General features: G+C 47.4%; 1 protein-coding gene and 1 pseudogene across 2 annotated transcripts in view; one reads left to right on the forward strand and one right to left on the reverse strand.

Annotated features, from left to right (window-relative positions):
- Window positions 1-15,422, reverse strand: part of LOC138567368 (uncharacterized) — a 963,890-nt gene that overhangs the window by 853,968 nt on the left and 94,500 nt on the right. The gene's annotated exons all lie outside the window — the stretch shown is intronic.
- Window positions 8,200-8,751, forward strand: LOC138567873 (von Hippel-Lindau disease tumor suppressor pseudogene; annotated as a pseudogene).

Below are 15,422 nucleotides of genomic sequence, written 5' to 3' on the forward strand. Positions count from 1 at the left end.
AACACACGTCTCGCACAGCGAGAAAACAGTTACGTTCCTCCCCCACCCACCAACAAACACTTTTCACCTATCCATTACTATAATGTTCCTAGGCGTTGTCAACTGTCTTTATCGTGCCAGTAGCGTGTAACTCTGTAATATCCGTTCATGTCCGTGGGTGCTACCTCCCTGCCAAGCAGGGGGCATCTTTCAGTGTAAGTCTTCCCACTTTTGCCAAATTTTCGGGCCTTTTTCAGGGCATCCCCTGGCCGTGTAGATTCTTTTCTCCATTGCGACACAAATGCTCACGTCCGTGGTCCATTGTTCATATTTTGGTGCTGATTCAGAGCCCCAGAGTTGCGCTATGTTTCTTTTGATTAATGCACTGGCCGTGAACAATAGCACTTTTTCGTACTGTGACAGTTCAATCTCATCATCTATCCCCAATAATAGCAGTTTTGCATTTCTGTGAACCTTTTTGCCCAAAACCCTTGAGAGATCGTCGCAGCACTGCTGCCAATAGTGTCGAATTATGGTGCAGTCCCATAGAATGTGAAAGAAGGTGCCCTCATCTCGTTTGCATCTCAAACACGTGGAAGAGGAAGCCCTACCCCATTTGAAAAGGGCAACCCTCGGATAATATATTCTATGCAGTATCTTTAGTTGTACCAATCTCAATCTGGAGGAGATCGCTATTTCTCTAGGGAACATCAGGGCAGTTACCCAATCCTCAGGGAGTATACTACCTATGTCCCCCTCCCATTTCGTTTTCAGGTTCGTCAGTTCCTCGGTGGCAAATGACGTTATGACACCATACATGGTAGATGTGACTTTACTTTTAATCATGTCTGGGAATAGGTTACGTTCCAAAGGGGTGTATTCCGGCATGTCAAACATCTCAGGAAGATGAGTTTGTATGGCGTGTTTGAGTTGTGTGTAACGATACTGCTCTTTAGTTGTCAGACCGGAGTTGGCGATTAGATTCGCAAAAGGTACCATTTCGTTACCTTGTATTACATCGCCAATTTTGGTGATACCTGCTTGGGTCCAGGAGTGCCATTTTGGAAGTTTGTTCACTTCCGGAAGCAGTTTATTATTCCATAAAGGTTGAGCTGGGGTCAGCTTATTATCCCAACCTAGGTATCTGTGGACGTTCGACCATGTTAGAGATAGGTGCGAAAGCATGGATGGGGCAGTGGCTCGATCTTTTCGTCGATAGAGGTATCGAAGTATGGGCCGTTCTTTTTGGGTAGGGTCTGGTTCTCTGTTGTGTGGTAGTGTCATGTCTGCGTGGAGTTTGTCGTTCACTATTGCCATTTGACTGGCCCAGTAATAAGTTTGCACTCGGGGCAATCCAATCCCACCTTCCCATACAGATCTTTGTAGCGTGGTTAGTGCTAAGCGCGGATGACCTCCCTTCCATAACAGTTTGCGTAGCGACTGGTCTATTTTCCGAAATTCGTTAGGAGCTATGGGTAGCGGTGCATTTTGAAGTATGTAAAGGAAGCGGGGGAGTGCCAGCATCTTAAACAGTGCGGCTCTGCCTAGTAGTGTCAGTGGTAGGGACATCCAGTGCTGGACGTCTTCTTTGAATCTCGTCATTATTGGATACAGGTTATTGGGCACATAGTCTGTCAGGTTGTTCGTGACTTGTATGCCTAGGTATCTGAACTTCTCCTTCTCCACATAATATGGACAGTCATCCGGTACCGCATTGTCTATGTGTTGCAGTGGAAACAATCTGGATTTATTCCAGTTGACGCGAAGGCCGCTGAATGCGCCGTATTTAATTAATAATCGCGTCACTATGGGGCAGGATGTACGTGGGTCTTTCAGGTATACTAACAGATCATCTGCGTAGAGGGACACCTTGTCCTCCCAGTTGTCTGCCCACCTAAAGCCACTCCATGTTTGCGTAGATCGCAGTAGAATTGCTAGGGGCTCAATTGCTATTGCAAAGATTAGGGAAGACAGGGGACACCCTTGTCTCGTGCCTCTGCCTAAATAGAAGGGGTTGGAGACGTGTCCATTCACTTTCGTGGCTGCTTCGGGGCGGTTGTAAAGCAATTTAACCCAGCTCATGAAGTATGGTCCAAAGCCCATGCGTTGCATGATCGCCCATATTGCCTCCCAATAGACTGAGTCGAATGCCTTCTCGAAGTCTACAGCGAGTAAAGCCAAAGGATCCTGAATCTCAGGTGTTCTCTCCAGTGCAGTATGCAGCCTGTATATGTTTTGTCTAGTAGACCGCTGTGGCATGAATCCACACTGGTCGGGATGTATGAGTGTGTGTATGACCTGTTGGAGGCGGTTGGTTAGCACCTTGGCCAGCACCTTGGCTTCGCAGTTTATGAGAGAGATAGGCCTGTAGGAGCTGCACTTGTCGGGTGGCTTGCCTGCTTTGGGCAGGACCACAATTGTGGCTTTCCTTAGATCAGGGGGGAGACAGCCCTGTGCGTGAGAGGGCTGTAGTGCGCGAAGCAAGTGTGGAGAAATTATGTGTGCACCTATTTTTTTCCATGTTTCAATGGGAAAGCCATTCGGGCCCGGGGTTTTACCTGATTGGATTTCTGACATGGCTTGGGTCAGTTCGCCTTCAGTGATTGTCTGTTCTAACAGGGTAGACTGTTCTGCACTTAAGGTGGGGAGGGCAATCTCCTCCAGGACATTCATCACGGGTGGTGAGGCTGGTGCCCTATATAGCTCAGCATAGTATTTTGCGAAACCCTCCGCTATGTCTGCGTCCTTCACCAATGGGTCTGATTCTCCTGTTGCTAATTGCCTGACCTGGCTGGATCCCAGGTCTTTGCGTTCCAGCCATGCCAGCATCTTCCCGGCTTTATCCCCCGTTTCGTATATCTTTGCACGCATTGCGGTATGCGCCTGCTTTGCGTTATCTAACGCTATGTGTTGGAGTTGCGCCTGCGCCAGTTGTAGTGCACGGTGCGTTTCCAAGTTGTCATGGGCTAGGTGTTCGGTTTCTGCTTTCTGCACATTTGCTTCGGCATGGTGTATTGCCTCTGTTTGTTTCTTTTTATGGGCTGTGATCCAGGCTATTATTTCCCCTCTAAGTACTGTCTTGAACGCCTCCCACAAGATTACCGGGCTATCCACTGAGTTGGTGTTCCTTTCAAAGTATTCTTCAGTGGTCTTTTGGATGTGTTCAACCAGCTCTGGGAAGCCTAAATAGTAACTGTTCAGTCGCCAGCTGGGTGGTGGGATCGAATTGTTGGTATTAAGTGTTGTCACAAGGGGGGAATGGTCTGATATGCCTCTGGGGAGAAAGTGTGCCTCACGGACCTCGTGCATGTTGTTCAGTGGCAATAGGAGATAGTCTAACCTAGACAGCGAGGCATGTGCACCGGAATGGTATGAGTATTCCCTTGTGGCGGGGTGTAGCGATCTCCACACATCCTGTAGTCCCAGTGCGCCCACAAATGTGGCGAGTTTTGTGCGTGCATTCGGATTTCTAGATCTTCTGTGTGTTCTGTCAAGGTCCACGTCCATTACTTCATTAAAGTCTCCCCCGATCAACGTAAGGTCTGCAAGGTTGTTCATAATTAGAGGCGTAATATCGTTAGTCAGGGGGGTCAATAAGTTAGGAGGTGCATACACCGCCATCATGGTCACTGAACGCTCTCCAATCGTGCCTGTCGTGAGTACAAACCTCCCTCCCGTGTCTTGCGTGGTGGATTTGGGGACAAAGGGAAGTCTTTTATGTATGAGGATCAGTACCCCTCGTGACCCCATGGTGAAACCGGCGTGGAATGCTAGCCTGTAGTTGGTGCGTCTAAAGAATAAGCAGTTGGTACCGGCTAGGTGTGTTTCCGTCAGGAATACTACATCCGGGGAGTGTCTATTCAGCGTTTGCAGCACTAGGCGTCTTTTAATGCAATTGCCGAGCCCATTGACGTTCCAGGTCAACACTCGGATTGTTCTATTTCTGGTCACGTTAGTGATTCCAGCTATTCGTCATGTGTTTCAGCGATAACAGGGTGCACTAGTCCCCCGATAGCACTGTGGTGTTTCATGTTATAATGAGAACAGTCAGGGTTGAAACCAGGCTGGTGTTTTATCGGGCGTGATTCCATTTGTGATGTGTAGAGTGCTGGCAAGTACGGATTGACAATTGGTGCGTTAAGGGTGGTGTAGTCTTTGGCATTACAGGTGGCGTGGTATCTCGGAACATAACTAACTTGAAACAAATCCCCATCCCCCCTCCCTATACTCCTCCCCAACATGAAGTATCTGTCGCCCTAACTCTACTGGCCACAAACAACTATATCGCCAGATTCAACTTAATGTGAGCTGTTTACACCTTTCTCCCGACTTACTGTTCTTGTGCAAGTCTGGTGTTCCAGGTCACAAGTCTCGATCTGAGGGCGTGGCTTTGGCCGATGCAGTGAGTGCCCTCGTGCTTCCCAGGCCGCGTGCCTTACATAGCACGGTGTGATCTAATAGTTCGTTAGGTGTGTCGTGGTCGAACAAAATGCCTCATCAGTATCAATGTTTCAGTCCATTTCCTCTTGTTGTGGTGGTTCCTGCACCGGGGGTTGCGGAGCTGGGCGTCCTCTGTCCGGTGGTGGGCGGCGGTTTCTGTTTCTGCCTCTGTTGTTTGCGAGTGTCCAGTCGCCTGCAATGTGCTGCTTTGCCCAATTCCATGCTTCTTTCGGGTCTGAGAAATGTATTGTTGTCCCACCGTGGTAAATTTTGAGCTGGGCCGGATAGAGCAGGCCGTATTTAACGTGTAAGGATTGGAGTTGCCTTTTGAGCTGATCAAAAGATTGCCTGGCTCTCTGGACCTCCCTTGTGTAGTCAGGGAAGAATGTCACTCTGGATCCATTGAAGGTCAGTGTGCCTTTGGCTCGCGCCGTCTGGAGTAGCGCATCTCTATCTCTGTAGTTCAGCAGTCTTGCGACTATGGTGCGTGGCGGGGCGCCGGGTATCGGTTTTCCAGAGGGGACACGGTGCGCTCGTTCGATTGAAAAGAACTTCGAGAATGTCTGGGGCTCAAACATGTCGGTGATCCATTGTTCTAGGAACAGTTCCATGGAAGGGCCCTCCGTTTTCTCCGGTACGCCCAGGATGCGCACATTGTTTCGTCTCGATCGGCCTTCACTGTCCTCGGCCTTCTCCTCCAGTGTTTTCAAACGCGCCACCACTCCGGCCATCCTCTGTTCCATGGTGCGCAGCCCATCTTCATTCCCAGAGATCCGCTGTTCCGCTTCTCCCGTGCGGGAGGACAATTTCTGGAGATCATGACGGAGAAGCGAGACATCTGTACTGATGCTGTCCATCTTTTGTTCCATAGAGGTTCTGGAGTTAGTTATCGCCGCCATGATGTCCTTTAGGGATATGGCTTGTTCTGTTTCTAGCATGGGGTTCGACTGTTCGTGGTCCGTTTGTGCGTTTGCTGCGGCCGTGGTGAATTGATCTATCTTACTTTGGCTGGTCCCTCTTTTTGTTTTGTCCTTCCCCGTAGTGGCCGGCATGGTTTGTGGCGTTTAAACGGTACCGACCGGGGCAGATGTTTCGTTGGGCAGCTGTTCGGGTGCGGTCCGCTGGACACTGTGGTAGGGTTTAATACGCAGTTGAGTCTGTACGGTGTCCAAAGCCGCGGCCACCAATCATCGGTGTCTCGCCGTGAGTAGGTGTGCCGTGGGGTAGTTTCACCTCGTATTCCGTTGTCGACGGTTCTCGGGCAGCGGGAATGGGCGAGGATGTAGATCGGTCCCACGGGGTCCCTGTGCCCCAAAATGGCGGGTTCCCGCTTTCCCTTTATCCCCCTCTCCGTACCGCAGGATAGAAGTGGTAGTCGTCCGGTGACGGGCAGGGGTCCCCTCAGGAGTTCAGTGGTCGCTCCGGTGGCATCTGCAGGCCGCGGCCGCATGTGCGGGAATATTGGTGCGAGGCCGTGTGCCTACTATCACTGACTGTCGACGCCGTGTCCAGGGGGGTATCCCTTCCGTTTCACGATTTATCCTCGAAGTTAGGATCCTTCGTTTGCCGTGCGGTCCGGCCCGGCCTCGACCCCGTCGGCCGCCGGTGTACAGGCAAAATTCAGTAGTGCTTGTTGGTGACCACGGCGCCTTTTGTTCATCCGCGGTTCGCGGCGGCCATCTTGCAAGCTCCGCGGCGCGTCCGCTCGCTTTCAGAAATATCTTACTAAGTGGGTTCCGCGGCACCGATTTCCTCCAGGAACCGGTCGGGACATTCAGCAGAGGTTCCCACGTCGAATAGACGCTTTTTGTTTGTGCAGGAAGCAGGATTGTTTCAGGATACGGCTAGCGGCCCGGGAGCGAAGCGATCTCACGTCCTCATCGCTCGGCTGTTGGCCACGCCCCCTGGGTGGAAGAGTATGTTAAAGCATGATGATGTATTGGTGCGTGTGGTACACAAATAGTTGAATGGAAGGCTTAGAGAGCGAGTTATGGACAAAGATATGCGAAGATCAACATACATACAGTCAGCTTGCACATGCTTAACTGCAACTAACATGGACAGACATAGAAACAAAGATGGAAGCCATAGGCGTATGGAAGTGAATAGGGAAATCAAGGCAAATTAAGGTTCTTCTGCCTTTTTTGATGTTAGTTTGGTGGCTTTTTATTTTATTTAAAAAACCTAGTTGTAGTTCTGTACACCATTAGTTGCTAACTTGAGTCAAGTTGTTTTCCTCTTTTTTTTCCCTTCAAGCTCACTTAGTACTTTAAAGAGTTCTCTTTTGTCGGATTTGTTATTAGCAATTCTATTTTCAAAGTAAGATTTCTTATTAGAGGGCAAGGCTTTTTTATAATGGAGGACTCCAGCTTTGTACTTAGCATGTGTGTCGGGGCATGGGTCTTTACTCCACATTATTTCCAAAGATCTTTTCTTTTTCCTAGCATCATGTAATTTTGTGATAAATGTAACCTGATTAGAGATTCCCATTTTCTTTTTTTTCAGGCGAAGAGGGGAAAGCGTATTAGGCCGCCAGTGAAGTGGTGTCAATAAATTGTTGTACTAATATATTAGTATCATTAGTCAAGGTGCATGAACTCATCTGGTCTATTATATAAAGGCTGAAATATGGATTGAGACATGCTACTTATGTATCTCGACATGTATTCCAAAGCGGGTGACGGGGTAAGTCTTTGTTGAAGCTGTGGTGCGACCAGGTCAAAGAAGATACCACAGTGGTCAGACCATGGACACGGCTCTATTATAGGTGAGTAAACTATAAGATTGAGGGTTAAAAACCACTCAAGAATGTGGCCTTTTTGGTGGATAGCAGTGCTGATGATTTGAGCAAAGCCAAGTGCTTATGATTTGAGCAAAGCCAAAGGAGTCAAGCGTCATCAGTGAATACGCCTTGTTGTCAGAATCATCCTTATCCCATAGGTTAAAATCACCCAGGATGAGGGTATGTGATGTCGTTTTAAAGGGATCATTAATAAGCACAGTAATTTGTTCTTCGAAAGCCACAGTGCAAAATGGTGGACAGTATATATTTCAAATGTTACTGGTAGTATTATCGTTGGTGCCAATTTCTAACAATCGAGATTCACAGTCTTCCAATGAAGGTGTGGGTGAGATGTGTGCTGTAAAAATATCTTTGAGATTAATGGCAACACCCCCACCACTGCCCAGGATTCTGTCATCTCTATGAATGCTGTAACAATTGAGTGTAGCTAAGATTGTGGCGTGGTTCCTTACCGGTGGTTCAAGCCACGTTTCCGTTACACATATGACATCCAAATTATGCTTGGTAATAAAATCTGCGACTTCGGAGGAGTGTTTAACTAAGGGTCTTGTATTGAGTAGCACCATCCTAATCTTGGTGTTATGGCCGGTTTCCCTTGTCTGAGCCATCATGTATACAATTTAAATGTATGCAGCTCACCTCTGGCAAAACGTCTGTGATGCCGCACAACGCAGCACGGACCAGCACAAACAGGCTTAAATCTCACGCGCCGGTGCTCATGAGCCTGGTTTGCAAAGATTTATCCCATGTAACTACAGTGCTGATGGGAACTGTAGTTCCTAGCAGGTAACTATTTAGGCAGGCAGAATCTTCTGAAAAGTGTATTTTAGCCTCGTGAACCAAGACAAATACAGAAATAAAACATTGCCAGATGTCTAAGAGTTAATTACCAGGTTATTTGTAAAAGCAAAATTACAACGTGTGCAAGATAAACACTGAACTGATAACAAGTCACATTAAAAAATATGTGGCCTGACATGCGAATCAGTGGCAGCCCGGCTGGAATAGTTGGGGTGCTTTCTGGAATGATGCCCGAACCTCAACTCCAGTCGGAGGCAGAGCTGCCGCTCTGCTCTGTCAACACCGGCCGGTTGTTGCGGGTCACATTCTGTGACTGGTCTCCACGCCCAGCCATTCCCGTCTGGATCGTTTTGAATGGCGAGCGGACGGATTACAGGATGATCCCTCTGGGCAGGGGGCTTCATATGGACACTTACCTGCGTCATCTGTGGCTATTCAGAGTTGCACATACAGAAGATGGTCTCCTTGCCAACAAGAAAGAGTGGTTTCTGCTATTTAAGTGCGATGAGCAGCAGCCAATTCGAGTAGACATCACGCTGCCAGTGTACAGTTTGAAGGAAAGGTCCCTGCAAGTTGTGCGCAGTCTCGTCAGACCAGAGGATTACAGAAAGCTGGAGATCGCCCGGTCGTTATGGGTGGACCTCGAGGATCGGCCAAGTATTGCTAAAGATCTCAGAAGATTTGCTTGTGAGAATGGGGATGAGATCAGAGAAGAGACACCCACCTAACGAGGGAGCTCCGTTGTGCTTTGACACTGATGCCTCTGATGCTGTTTACCAGTTCTCCCAGTGGGAGAAGGAACATGGCATTCTTAAAATGACTGTTTTTAACTCTTCTGGCATGGTGATTGCCTGAGGGGGAACTGAAGACAGAACCTGGCATATTTGATAGTCCACAAAGGAACCCAAGCATTTTCGGATTTTTGATGGATGGCGTTGTGCATAAAGCACCCCCAAGATAATATGCTGCAACTACTCGGTGAAACGCAATAGCATTTCTATATCTGAATGCACCTCTTTGTGTGTCTTAACACTTTACATATCTGTATACACAGAAAGGCCATAAAGCTAGGAAACCAGATTTATCATTCCTTTCATGTTCCGGCTTCATGGTTATTGGGGCACAGACTGATGATGCGTATGTGGACACACATTTCTCACTCCACCGCGCAGATAACTCTACAGTCACTTTCCTGGGAAACATGTTGTATGGTCCAGAAACGTTTCCGCGTTGGCATATGGCTAAACATGGAAGAGCTCAGACATGACGGCTAACAGTATGAGGTAGACCAACGTACTCCAAAAGGGAGTTTTAGTTATAGGTTTGTGTTCTAAAAGGCTGGTGGACCTGAAATATGACATTGGGACTGGGGAAATGGGAGGTGGAGATGACTTTAAATGTGAAATTAAACGGAATCTGCGTATCTCTTCACCCAGAGAAGCGACATGCAAAATTGGGAACCCGTTTCGAAGTATAGCAGAAATAATCAAATTTCCCCAAGAAAGATCATGAGAAGAAAAGCAGAAGGAACCCCAACAGCCTGCGTCAAGAAAAGCAGAAACTTAAATTTCAAGCAAAGGGCTGAAACATCTATGCAATTATGATAAATGTACGTACATTTGTGTGACTTCTAGATGGGGGAAGCACAACCTTTTCTTGTGAGTATTGAAAGCAAGACTTAAAGAATGTAGAAGCCCTTTGGATGTTTAGCTGAGTGGTTCTCTAAAATATCATTGATGGATTCCAGCCAATCGTGACTCTTTTAAAGGTAGAGAGAGGGCAGACTGGGAAAGTGTGAACCATCCCCTCTTATTTGGATAAAATTAACCTGGGTGGATGGTGGTGGTTGAGTAATATGGTGTATTCTGAACATCCAAATTTTATTTTTCGGTCATTGGAGTTTGACTCGCTAATGGGTGCCGTGCAGCGCAAGGGGCAGGTCTCGCACTCATGTGGCAGAGCTATTTTCTGGGTATTTGTACTATTGAAACACAGCACCACAATAGGTGGTGATTGTTTGTATAATCCTGTCAAATAATGCACAAATTATTACAGGTTTATATTCAATTAATTTTCAAAATAGTTTTGCCAACGTCCTCAAGCCGTTTATCATTGCCTTCTTTTCTACTATAACGAATGTGTGGATTCTAAAATGGGTTTTATATATTTATATATATATATATTTTCGATATATAAAAACACTGACTTTATTTGTATCACAAAGTTAACAATTTCATTGCGGTCTTTCACGTTGCTGGGTTGGTTCGCCAAAAGGTTCCATCTGTCATCAGTTTTCTGATCTGCTTCTTCATCTTGATGTTCATGCCATAACAAGTTAGTAGAAGGGTGCCTTTTCAAGTCTTCATACATGCCAGCGTTGTCTGTTACATTTGGGGGACATTATGCCTGTACTGGTTTGGCGTTGCTTTCTGGGACTTGTATTCCAGAGATAATGGGGAAATCCGTGACTGCAGGTCCCGGAGTGCAAGGTTAAAGCCAGGCTTTTGACTTTTGTCTCCCAGGTGGCATGAATGGTGTTGGCGTGTATGAGTCTGTGCGTTGGAGGAATGGAGATTTGTAATCCCCTTTGAAGATGTAATTCAGCATTGAGACATTAATCCAATCTATTGATGTGCCCTCAAATTCAAACTGGGTGATTGGATGTCAGTCTGTTACACTGGTAAATCGGGGGTGGGTGGAGCCTGCTCTTTTACTTTTTCTATCTGAGAAGTAGTATACTGTGACAATATTGGGAACTTGTGAGATTTGTATGCCCGTGTGATTCTAATTCTGGGAAAGGACCATTGTCTTTGCTGAACACTCTGCAATGCAGACTGGGTCAACATGGCACTACTCAAAATGTTCCACGAGGTGACATTTGTGGTGGGGGTCAGTAAATGAGTTTGCGGCTTTACGGTAGGGGGCACAGGAATTAATGTTATTACAGTGATTTTGATTGGCACATTAACCCATTGCAGGGAACAGAATGTAAACAAGCCAACCGTTTCACCTCTGGTGCAGATTAGCGCAGAAGAGACATCTCTGTGATGCTTGGCGTCCCGTGGTGACAGACTGCTGTAATCCAAGAGGCTCAGCATGCATCGGCCTACACTATGGTTTTGTTCGGAAAAACGTGATGACTTGAATGTTGCAGGAATGTAGCCACTTAACACTGCCATTGGTCAGCGTCAGTCATCGTGTTTACTGCCATGAAAGACTTAATGCACATTTTCCTGGCCGCGAGGCATGCAACGCATACTAAAAATTTGGGTTTTTGAAAACTTTTTCAGATGGTCAGGACACATATAGCTCTCGTATGTAATGAAAATAGATTTTTCTTTCTTTTTTCTTTTGGTTTCAGTGCAGACTTTACCGTTTTAGGATGAATGAACTAAATCAACTACTGCAATGAGTCACAATGTACTACGCGGTGCTAATAATTGTCGTGCTATTCTGTGTTTGTGGTGTATGTGGTTTGTGGTGTATGCAATTGTGGATCGAAACAAATTGGAGTTCGGAGAAAGGCAATATATTAAAAGCTGTGAACTTTTGGGCCAGAACATCTCGGAGCAAATCTCAAACCATGAGCGCAAATGACAAGATGTAATCTTGGACCATGTTGTAGACACCGTTACACTCGCTGATCTTTCACGTTTTGCAATATGCGTACAAATGGCACATGTTGAATGTGATATGCTTGCCTTCTGTCAAGTGTCTGTACTCCCATTAAAGAGTTTAACATTGGGAAAAAAAAAATATGTGGCCTAACTGGAGGGGGAGAACAGAGCTTCCTCTTATAGACCAGAATAGACTGGATTGTATCCCCTGAAAGTACAGTGCTGATGTGCGTGATCCCTGTCCCTTTGTTTGATAATAAAGACAGTAAACATTGCCCTATGGTTGAGTCTTCCGTTCTTGCGGTTTTGTTGGGGCCCAAGTACCCTCTTGCTGGTAATCGGGGTAGCTGCTAAGCGTGCCCCTGCCGCTCCTTTACAAGTGGCAGCAGAGGATGGTTGCTAAGACCTTTCGGCACTAAGCCTGCCTCATCCCACCTCATGCCCGAAGGGATGCGTGGTGCCCCGCGAGAACTGACTCCCAAATCCACGCATGGGAATAATTGAAGGTCGCCAGGAACCACCTTGGCGAAATTCCTACCCGCTCCCTGTGGGACGCCAAGCAAATCGGACTGCAGAGTGGCAGATTCTGGGAGAGTCGGTGTCCGAGGAGCTTCAGCGGATCACAGAGTGTAAGTATAGATTCAATCAGACAGAAAATATAGGGGAAGGGGGAGTTCTGCTTAGTGTTGTGTTTCTGTGTTTTAGTGTCTTATGTGAAGGTTACCTGTTTTTTAGGTGGTCAGTTTAGGCTGGCGGCTTAGATGGTTAGCTTAGTTTACAGATGAAAGAATATAGAAAATACCATAAAAAGGTTACCTATACTCAAGGAGTTAGCTTGGTTTATGGATGAGAAATACTAAAAGACAAAACAAAGAGGATACCTGTGAGTAAGGCAGTTTAGCTGGGATCATGCATGATTATGTACGGTTACCTGTGTATAGGTGGTTTCTTAATTTATCTCATTGAGATGTATTCCTATAAGGGACAGTATAGAAGAAGGGATACCCTGTGAGAGAGGAAGACGGACATACGTTATGTTTGTTATTGTGTTTATGTTGTCAAAAGCGGAGACATATATCGAAGTAGTAGGGGTCTTTTCTTTGGATAGTTGGTAATATCACAAGTCAGGTTGTTGAATAGGACTTGAGGTGGTAGATTCCATTTTGTTGGACTGCTGAATTAATGAAAAGTGATATACCATTTGGGCAGAGCTCGAGGAGCACATGGATGAAGTCGCGGGTTGAGCCTTAAGGGTGGAAAACGCAGTGTGGGCGGTGCACAGAGCCAGTTGGTGGTGGTGAGCCAGAGAGGCTTTTGAAACGATTCTTTGGATTGCTATGGTTTTGAGAATATGATCGAAAAGTGATGTTAAGTATGTAAATTGTGAATTCACAAAAAGTAAAAATTAATGTGGCAAAACACTGATTTGAGGTCAAGTAAGTATCAACGAGTACAAAGTAACATGTCAAAATGAGAGACACGCCTATTCAGCATTTGTGCAAGTCCCTTCCGCGCTATCAAGACAAAATACGCAAATATAGCGTGGAATGGACTTGCGACACAGAGGGCAAAATGGCAAAGCCATGGCCCATAAACAGAAGTTTTTCCAAATGTGTGCAGCAACATATGGCCACATATTTACATGCCACCTATAAGGGAAAGACATTGAGTAATCGATTGGCTATAGTACAGTTATGGAAAATGTTCCAGGACGAGGAAGGGGACCCGTCCCAAAAGCAATGGATGTTGAGTCAATGCAATGCGGGAGGCGAATCGCCTTCGGCTTCCCATCCTCCACCAGGCATTACAAAAATCACAATCCACTGCAATCTGCCTGTTCTGGAAGCCATCCACCACTTCTGAGTGTCTGAACCAGTCAAGGAACATGACAGCAAGGATCCCACTAACCCGCCAGCGCAATCCATGCTTTGGTGAGGCTGAGCTCTACATGCTTGTTGACATCATTGTGGAGCATGCCTGTCCCTGGCGGGTGCTGCAGCCCTAGCAGGCTGAGTTGTCATGGAAGCACCAGCACCGCTAGCAATGGTGATGCTGCTTCAAAGTCAACATCACCATGGAGTCCCATGGGACTCCATGGGAATGTTGACTGCCCAAATATGCCACCTGAACACCCGCTTTACTGGGACTTGCAATGACCCTGCTGCACCCGTGAGTCAGGCAGCGAATCGAGTGGCACGGGGATAGCCACACCCCGCCGTATGCACAGCAGAATAGGGCCAACCACACAATGAGCCCCAGTGTCACCTGCACACTACAACACACCCACCCCCTGCAGGGACACCCATACATACCTGCATGGACACCATGATGGGTACGGCCTTGACCATGCACACAGGCCCCCCCTACAATAACTGCACCTGAGAACCCTGATGAACACTTCATAGGTGGCCTGTACTGCCAAGTGAAAAAGCATAATCCCTGAAGCAGACACTGGGTACCCTGGCAACGAGTACTGCATGTGTGCCTGCCGTGCTGACACTGCCACCACAGCACAACACTGGTAGCCCTCACCTGCACGCACACATGGGCACACCCATCCAATGGGGAGTGCATGTCCCTTACACGACCCTTCCAGCCCTACCAAGAAAACCCCACACACATACTGTACATGCTACTGGGTCACACATCTACTCCAGGCACGCACCCCTAACACCCCCCTCAATATCCCTCTCATCACATCCCAATGACCTGTACACAGGCATACCGGCAATGCCACTACCCACAGCCAAATGCGGGTGTACATGGCATCAATCCCCGCACAGCTGTGTTGCATGTGCCACCTGCACAGTGGCTGCAGCTGTGGCCACACAACTCATGCATGAGTTTGGCATACCATGCAGCACTGCATGCCCCACAATGTAATGCTGCACGATCGCCATGTTGCATTTAACTGGACAATTGTTAGCCAGGCTGGTCACTGACATCAGGCCTTTCATTCACCCACAGGCACATCATCTGACACGGACGGCGGCCAACCAGATACATCGTGGGGCACCAGACATGCAAGGTGGATGTCACAATGCCCGTCAACTGCCTGTGACAGTTCATCCAGCACTGTGCACATCACAACTGCCACCGTGCACCAGGCAGCCCCTGTGAAGGACACCCAAGCTGTCCCTGTGCACCAAACAGCCCCAGCCCCAGCTGTCCCTGTGCAACAGGCAGCCCCTGTGGAGGACACCCCAGCTGCCACAGACCACATATTGCTGCCCAATTCCATTGCATTGTTCGTTCATGTTGTGTGTATTGCTTCCTTCAACATGCCATTCTACATTTTCTGAGTGCTCACATGTCAATTTGCATGTCTGCGATCACACAGGTACAATTTGTTGCATGATGGCACCCTGATGTGCATCGATTTGGGATATGGGTACATGTGTGCATTGATACGTTTATCGTTCATCACACATGATACAGTATGGGTGCGGTTGTTATTTATTGTCAGAATTGGGTACTGTTTGCGGTGGGTGTATGCCCTGTAATGTGCAATTGGTGCTTGCTTCACAGATGTTTAGGGGATGACGGTTTGTTGATTGGCATGGCAACAAATTGCCTTGGTCCCTATGCAGTATTGTTGACTGGGTGGTTTGGAGTCACTTCTCCGTCACTGATTCTCACACACCTTGCCATGTTGGCCTTTGCCTCCATGCCCTCCTCCTTCTATGCCCATTGTGTCAGCCCATGCTGTGTCGGTTGATATGTTGTACATTGCTCATGACTGCCATTCATTTCTGTGTGCCACATTCAGTTTCACATACATG

Source organism: Ambystoma mexicanum, chromosome 2p (assembly GCF_040938575.1).
Source record: "Ambystoma mexicanum isolate Mex_15411 chromosome 2p, UKY_AmexF1_1, whole genome shotgun sequence".
In the NCBI taxonomy this organism is placed as follows: domain Eukaryota; kingdom Metazoa; phylum Chordata; class Amphibia; order Caudata; family Ambystomatidae; genus Ambystoma; species Ambystoma mexicanum.